This window comes from Palaemon carinicauda, chromosome 13 (genome assembly GCF_036898095.1).
Source record: "Palaemon carinicauda isolate YSFRI2023 chromosome 13, ASM3689809v2, whole genome shotgun sequence".
In the NCBI taxonomy this organism is placed as follows: Eukaryota; Metazoa; Arthropoda; class Malacostraca; order Decapoda; family Palaemonidae; genus Palaemon; species Palaemon carinicauda.
In genome coordinates this window covers 32936167-32944771 of record NC_090737.1, presented here as the reverse complement: position 1 = coordinate 32944771, position 8605 = coordinate 32936167, and positions in this window count along the sequence as shown.

Sequence of the window (8605 nt, the reverse complement as noted above, 5' to 3'; positions counted from 1 at the left end):
AGAGAGAGAGAGAGAGAGAGAGAGAGAGAGAGAGAGAGAGAGAGAGAGAGTTGTCACCAACCTCCCATGCAGAGTATTGAGCTTACTATCACTGTACCTTCTGTCGTAAAACTAAACAAATATCGTATCAACCTTTAATTTCCGCTTAAAATATTTACATGGCTTCAAAACAACAATGATTGCAACATGTATTAAGAGGTTAATTGCTTGGAGAATCTCCATTTGTCCTTTTTTCGAATGAAAGAGAATGGATAAACAGAGAAATCAAGTAAATATACATTTAGTTTTTTTAATAACCCTTGTGAGATCGTTCGTTCAGATTGCACGGCATTTACAACCAAGCAGGGGCTCTTGGCACAAGTGAGATATATTCGTTAACTGGTTAATCAAAAGGTTCGTTGATTGCATTTTATCTTTTCTAAATGCGAGATAAAAATGACTAAATGTTATAAGTATTTATTTTTTTTTTTGGGGGGGGGGGTGAAACGGCAGTTTTGTTTTTTGTTTACCTCAAGAGACCAGAGCTTGATTTGAGAGAGAATCAAATTAGATATTCCGCGCCGTAAATATTAGAGTGATCGCTTTAACTCCTTTGCATAGTTTACGGAGCTGATCGTGATCTATGAAATTTGCATTTTATTCCCAACAAAAAGGAAAAAGACTTTTCTGTTATTTTTTTTCTTATCTGTTCTTCGTTTTGTTTCAGACGATTTTTGTTTTTTGTTTTTTGGTATTTTCATTAAGAAAAATGCACTGCAATTTTCCAGCTTATTTTTTTCTCTTGATCATTTTCCATCTTAAGTTTTTTTTTCCTGAGCACTTTCAGAAATGTATGATGAAAGCCCATAGCTATGTTTTTTTTTCCAATAATTGCTCTTATATTTTGAATTTATTTTTTCATGTCTCATTATGGGTGATAATTAATAATATTTTTCACATTTCGTTTTATCTTTAAAGCTAATCCAAGCTATATTTTTTTTATTTAGTTTCGTTGAACCAAGACGTGATTAATCTATATTATTCTTTAGCTGTCTGTACTTTAAGGAAAAACTTCTTGATAAACTGTTTATACTCTGAAAACAAGCGTCTTTAGAACTCATCTACATTTCGACAAGCTTCTTGATGTCGTGTCTACATCTCTAGGACAGTCTTCTTCAAAAACTGTATATAATTTGAGGATAATCTTTTGATAAATTCTCTATACTTTGAGGAAAGGCCTACTTGATATTTGTTTACACTTCAGGGATAAACTTCTTGATAGACTGTCTATACTTCAAGGTACAAAATTATTGATAATTTATCTAGACCTCAAAGACAAACTTTTGTATATAAACTGTCTTATATTTCACGGAAAAGAAAGACTTCTTGATAAACTGTCTATACGCTGAGGAAGAACTTTATGATGAACTATCTTTCCACGGAGGACAAACTTCCTGAAAAACTACATATCGAGGACAAACGTCTTGATAAACTTTCTCTACTTCAAGGACATAATTCTAGGTAAACTGTCTATACTTTGAGGACAAACTTCTTTATATTATCTTGAATATGAACTTTTTGATTAACTGTTTATAGGTAGAGGAAAAACTTCATGACATAATGGACACTCTGTTAAGATCCAATTCTTTATACTGTGCACCATAATTGTCCATATTTCGAGAACAAACTTTGTGACAGATTGTATAAATTTCGACCACAAACTTGATGTTAAGCTGTATATACTTTGAAGAAAATTTAATGATAAACTATCTTATAATTTAACAACCAACATCTTGATAAAGTGTCTTTATTCCCACGAATGAAGACTGTCTTTAGGCTACTCCCATGGAACCCTTCCTGGTACACTGTCTATAATTCGAGGGTACACATTTTGATAAACTATTTATACTTCTAGTATAAATTTCTATCTCTATACCTGCGGATAAATTCCTTGATGATATCTGTATACTTTGAGCACAAACTTCAACATAAACTAACCCATCTATATTGATAAACTGGATAGCCTCCTTTGAGGTCAAACATCTTGGTGAACTGTATAATTCACAGACATACATATTGGTCATCATCATATTTTATCGTGCCAATGTTGAACTCACAGGAGGCCCTTGTTGTTTGCCTCTCTGAGGTCTTGATCTGAGCAACGAGGGCCCAGTTGGCATACTCGTTGGGTGTGTTTATATTACATGGCCATTCAGGGTTGATGGCTAATCCCCATTTGTGGCGGTGGTCTCCAGTTTTGCTCACTTGGACCCTTGCTCTGTTTAAGGTTACCCAGTCTTTCCTAGTGAGGGTTCCACTAGACAGGCTCAGGCCATCGGTCACTTTCTCCCGCCACTTCTCTAGCTTGTGAGCAGCTGCCCAGATTGGTTCTAGTACATCCACTGTTGCGAAGATCTTGCAGGATTTCAGTTTTCACCTTGCTTCTTGGTGATTATGGAGTGGATGCCCATTATTATTATTATTATTATTATTATTATTATTATTATTATTATTATTATTATTACCAGCTAAACTACAACCCTACTTGGAAAAGCAAGATGCTATAACCCCAAGGGCTCCAACAGGAAAAATAGCCCAGTGAGGAAAGGAAATAAGGAAATAAATAAACTATAAGAAGTAATTAACAATTAAAATAAAATATTTCAAGAGCATTATCAACATTTAAACAGATATTTCATATATCAACTATAAAAAGAATTATGTCAGCCTGTTCAATATAAAAACATTTGCTGCAAGTTTGAACTTTTGAAGTTCTACTGATTCAACTACCCGATTAGGGAGATCATTCCACAACTTGTTAACAGCTGGAATAAAACTTCTAGAATACTGTGTAGTATTGAGCCTCATGATAGAGAAGGCCTGCCATTAGAATTGACTGCATGCCTAGTATTACGAACAAGATGGAACTGTCCGGGAAGATCTGAATGTAAAGGATGGTCAGAATTATAAAAAAATCTATGCACCATGCATAATGAACTAATTGAACAACGGTGTCAGAGATTAATATCTAGATCAGGAATTGCAAATTTAATAGACCATATGATCCTATCCAACAAATTAAAATGAGAATCAGCAGCTGAAGACCAGATAGGAGAACAATACTCGAAACAAGGTAGAATGAAAGAATTAAAACACTTCTTCAGAATAGAGTGATCACTGAAAATCGGAAAATACTTTCTCAGTAAGCCCATTTTTGGTGCAACGGAAGACGACACAGAGCTAATGTGTTTCTCAAAAGTAAATTTTCTGTCGAGAATCACACCTAAAATTTTAAGAGCCATACAAAGTTAAAGAAACATTATCAATGCTGAGATCCGGATGTTGAGGAGCCACCGTCCTTGACCTACTTACAATCATACTTTGAGTTTTGCTAGGATTCAACTTCATACCCCATAATTTGCACCATGCACTAATTTTAGCTAGATCTCTATTAAGGGATTCAGCCACCTCAGACCTACATTCAGGAGATGGAATTGATGCAAAGAGAGTAGCATCATCTGCATATGTAATAAGCTTGTTTTCTAGGCCAAACCACATGTCATGTGTATGTAGTATGAAAAGTAATGGGCCAAGAACACTACTCTGAGGAACACCGGATATCACATTCCTATACTCACTATGGTGCCGCAACATCAACAACTCTTTGCGATCTATTACTTAAAAATTCAATGATGATGCTAAGAAACGACCCACCCACTCCCAACTGTTTGAGTTTGAAAACAAGGGCCTCATGATTAACACGGTCAAAGGCAGCACTAAAATGAAGGCCAATCATGTGAACTTCTTGACCACAATCAAGGGATTTCTGTACAGCATTGGAGATTGTAAGAAGGGCATCACATGCTCCAAGGCCTTTACGAAAACCAAATTGCAAACTAGGGAACAGATGATTACTTTCAGCAAACCTATTAAGACGTTTTGTCAAAAGGCATTCAAATACTTTAGATAAGGGAGTTATGGAAATTGGGTGGTAATCAGTTGGCCCAGAGCTACCACAAACACATTTACATTACCAATTCTCCAACAAGTGCTAAAAGCTCCTTTTCTTGCTAACTTGAGCAAAATATCAGATAACTTTGGAGTAAAGATATCTGCCGTCTTTATAAAAAACAAATGAAAAATAGAGTCAGTAATTTGTTTATTCTTTTCAGTTTTTGCTAGCATTTTTCGTTGGATATGGGGTGGTGAGATACTGGCTAGTTTATATAAAGATGGTAGAGGTGCTGATTTTAGGGTGCCAGTAATAATCCAACAAGACTCATTTAGCTCTGAGTCTACCTTATACACATGGCATGATTTTCTCCACACAGGTGTGCAGTACTCCACAGTAGAGTAACAAAGTGCTAGGGCTGTTTTTTTCTTAATCTTAGAGTCTGTTCCCCAGCTGGTGTTGAAGCGTTTGCTGAGGAGGTTATTCCTTGTCACTACTTTATGTTTTCTTTCATTTTATCTGTGTGCTCTTTAAAGGATAGCATTCTGTCAAGGATGACACTTAAGTAGCCTGGGTAGGGGTGATTTTTCAGTTCTTTGGCACCCCATTTGATTTTTAGGTTTCTGTTTGCTTGGTGATCGTTCAGGTGGAACTCACACACCTGTGTTTTGCTTGGCTTGGCATTTAGGTGCCACTTTTTGTAATAAGTGGTGAGGGTAGTCAGGGCACTTGACAGTCTTTCTTTGCTGGTAGTGAAGGAGTCTGATTGTGTTGAAATGCACTGGTCGTTTGCATATATGTACCTGCAGATGTTTAGGTGCTGTGGCAGGTTATCTGTATAGATGTTAAATAGCATCGGCGCCAGCACTGACCCTTGTGGAAGGCCGTTGTTCTTTATCCTCCATCTGCTTTTTCTGTTATCAATTTCTACGAAGAATTTCTGATTGGTAAGCAATGATTTAATAATGTGGACTGATATTCCATATAATTGAGCCCCCAGAAGTGTCCATGGCTTACAGTGTCATATGCCGCCATAAAGTTGACACACTGTACCGTGATTTACTTTTTCTCAAACCCGTGCTGGATGTATTGCGTCATTTTTTATACCTGAGTAACCTGACTGCAGTATGATCAATCTAGTCTAAAGCCAGCTAGGTCTGTCGACAGTTGATTGGATACGGGCTAAGATCATTCATTCATATACAGTAATTTGTACAGGATATACAGTAAGGATATGGTCAACAGCTTTTTGTGGATTTTGGGTCTTTCCCTGGTTTCAGCAAGGCCACTACTCTCGCTCATCTCCATTTCTTTTGGATTTGGTAGGTTGTTGCACAGGAATTGAATAACAATAGGAGCCATGCTTTTGATTTGTCTCTAAAATGTAGGATAATTTCTGTAGTTTAGCCATCTAGACCATCTGCCTTCCCAGATTTGAGTTATTTCATGGCAGCATTTGGTTCTTCTGAAGAAAAGTTGGAAGTTGTCGTCACTGCCTTGCATGATACGGTACATATCCTGTCTCATTTTCTTTAGGTAACCCGGCTCTTTGTTTTGAGGCTTTCTGTTCTGCAGCAGTTGGTACACTACCTGGTTGGGAGTTATGGCAGCTAATCTAGGTTGAGGCTTCTTTTCTGAGTTCAGTTAACAAAGGTTGCTCAGGCTTTATTGCTGTAATGGGTCATGTGTATGGTAGTTATGACTCCGTGCCAGTATTATTTCCTTTCATTGCTGATTGAAGCCAGAAGAGCCTCTTCAAGTTCCACGATATTCAGCAAAGAGATGTTTGTTATATGCCTGGGTGTACTTCGTATAATGCTCTTTTGGGACTGGGTTTTCAGTCTTGTGCAATTTAAAACTGGATCTAGGAACATATTGGTAAAGATTCTTTACTTCAAGGACAACCATCTTGATAAACTTACTGTGCTTAGATGACCAATTCATTAAACTGTCTATCCTTTTGAGTACAAACTTCTAGAAAAAATGTTAGTACAGTATTTTAAGAACATACTTCTTCATAAAGTATATTTTGAAGACAGACCTCTTGATAACATGTTAACTCTTCGAGGACAAACTAAAGTAACTTTAAGGTACAAACTTCTTAATAAACTGCTATACTTTGAGAAAAAACACTGATTAACTGTTCATCATTTCCAGACCAATTTGTGCTTGACTGTCTATGTTTAAAGAACAAACTTCTTGTTAAACTCTATAATTCATTTTTTTTTTCAAATGTTTATTCTTCTGGCCCAACTCCTTGTTAAACCGTTTACTTTCTAGGAAAAATTTCTTGACAAACTGTCTGTACTTTGAGAACAAAATGCTTGATAAACTACCTGTCCTTCATGAATACCCTTTTTGATAACTTGTCTTTACTTCACAGATAAAATTTTGACTATGCTATTCATACTGTAAGGACAAACCTCTTGATTAACTATCTTACTTCACAGACAAACTTCTTGATAAACTGTCTGCACCTTTGAGGATAAATTCTTGATAAACTAGCTATACTCTCAGGACAAACTTCTTTCAAAATTCTTTACTTCACAAGACAAAGTTCATGATAAGCAGTTTATACTTTCAGAACAAAGTTACTCAGGGGACAAACGTCCTAATAAACTGTGTATATGTATATATATATATATATATATATATATATATATATATATATATATATACACACATATATATATATATATATGTATATATATATATATATATATATATATATATATATATATATATATATATATACATATACACATATACATATACACACACATATATATATATATACATATACACAGTGATACCTCTACATACAATCTTAATTCGTTCCAGAAACTGCTTTGTATGTTAAAACGATTGTATGTTGGAGCAAATATTCCCATAAGAATACATGGTAATTTATTTAATTTGTTCCTCAGCCTAAAAACCCATAATAAATCCTTAATAAATGGCTACACATAATTACACATAACATTAATACAATATAATAAATACATACAAACCAAAAAAAAAGAATAATAATAATGAAATATTAAATAAAAGAGGGGTTTTAATGTAACACTTTATCTTAGCGACAGGCCAGCACAGGTGTAGGGACTGCTAGGCAGGAGACGGAAGATCAGCGAGGAGGTAGGGACGGTGACTTTGTACAATAACGTGTACGATAACTTACACTAACTTATACTGCTACGTAAACTTTAACTTAACTTAGCTTATTTTTTTTTTCATTTTTATAATTTTATATTTTTTTTTTTTACATTTTTTCTTTTCTTATTTTTAATTTTCATCACTTTCACTCGATTCGGTTTCCCTTATCTTTGCTTAACTTTCTTTCTTTTCATCATGATCACTAGACCGTTTTAAAGATTTTTTAAAGAAACTATCGAGTGAAAGTTGCTTGGTACGGCTTTTGAGGATTTTTTTTAAAATGCGTTAACCAAACATCATCGAACTGCGCAACAACACGGCAAACCTGAAGTTTCTGTGGGTGATGCTTGTCGATGAAATCAACCACGTGTTGATGATATGCCAACATCTGTCTTATTTCTGCCGTACTTAAGATTTGGCCTACCTCCTCGATCTCCTCCGACTCACTCAACTGCGCTTGGAACTCATCATGCTGCATGGCTTGCAGCTCCTTGAGTTCCTCGGTGGTGAGCTCTTCATGATGCTCATCAACGAGTTCGGTGATGTCAGCTTCATCCACCTCCAGACCCATGGACTTGCCAAGGGATACAATCTCTTCGACGTCTTCCTCGGCGGCAACCACAGGTTCATTCTCGGGGCCAAAACCTTCGAAATCTCTGGGAGCAACAGCATCAGGCCAAAGTTTCTTCCAAGCGGAATTCAGGGTCAGACGAGTTACTCCCTCCCATGCCTGATCAATGATCTTTAAGCAGTGCACGATATTAAAGTGGCTCCTCCAAAATTCACGCAAAGTAAAGTTGGTGCTTTGCGTGACATTAAAGCACTGCTTAAATAAGTGCTTGGTGTACAGCTTCTTAAAATTAGAGATGACTTGCTGGTCCATGGGCTGGAGGATAGGGGTGGTATTCGGTGGAAGATACAACACCTTGATGAATTTGTATTCCTTGATGATATCATCTCCGAGTCCAGGGGGGTGAGCGGGTGCATGGTCCAAACAAACCAAGCACTTCAAAGGCAAATTCCCCTCCTGAAGATACTTCTTGACAGCTGGGCCGAAAACTATGTTTACCCATTCCACAAAGATATGCCTAGTAACCCAAGCCTTAGAATTAGAACGCCATAGAACATGTAGCAGGTCTTTATTAATTCTATGTGCTTTAAATGCCCTAGGTTTTTCGGAATGGTAAACCAATAACGGCCTTATTTTGCAGTCCCCGCTGGCGTTGGCACAAAGCGCAAGAGTCAATCGATTCTTCATTGGCTTATGTCCAGGCATTTTCTTCTCTTCGGCGGTAATGTATGTTCGACTAGGCATCTTTTTCCAAAACAGACCGGTTTCATCACAGTTGAACACCTGCTGCTCTACGTAACCTTCCTCCGCCACGATGCTTTCGAACTTTTTAACAAAGTCTTTAGCAGCCTTGGTGTCCGAATTCGAAGCTTCTCCATGATGAACAACTGAATGAATCCCGGTCCGTTTCCTAAATTTCTCGAACCAACCTCGAGACGCCTTGAATT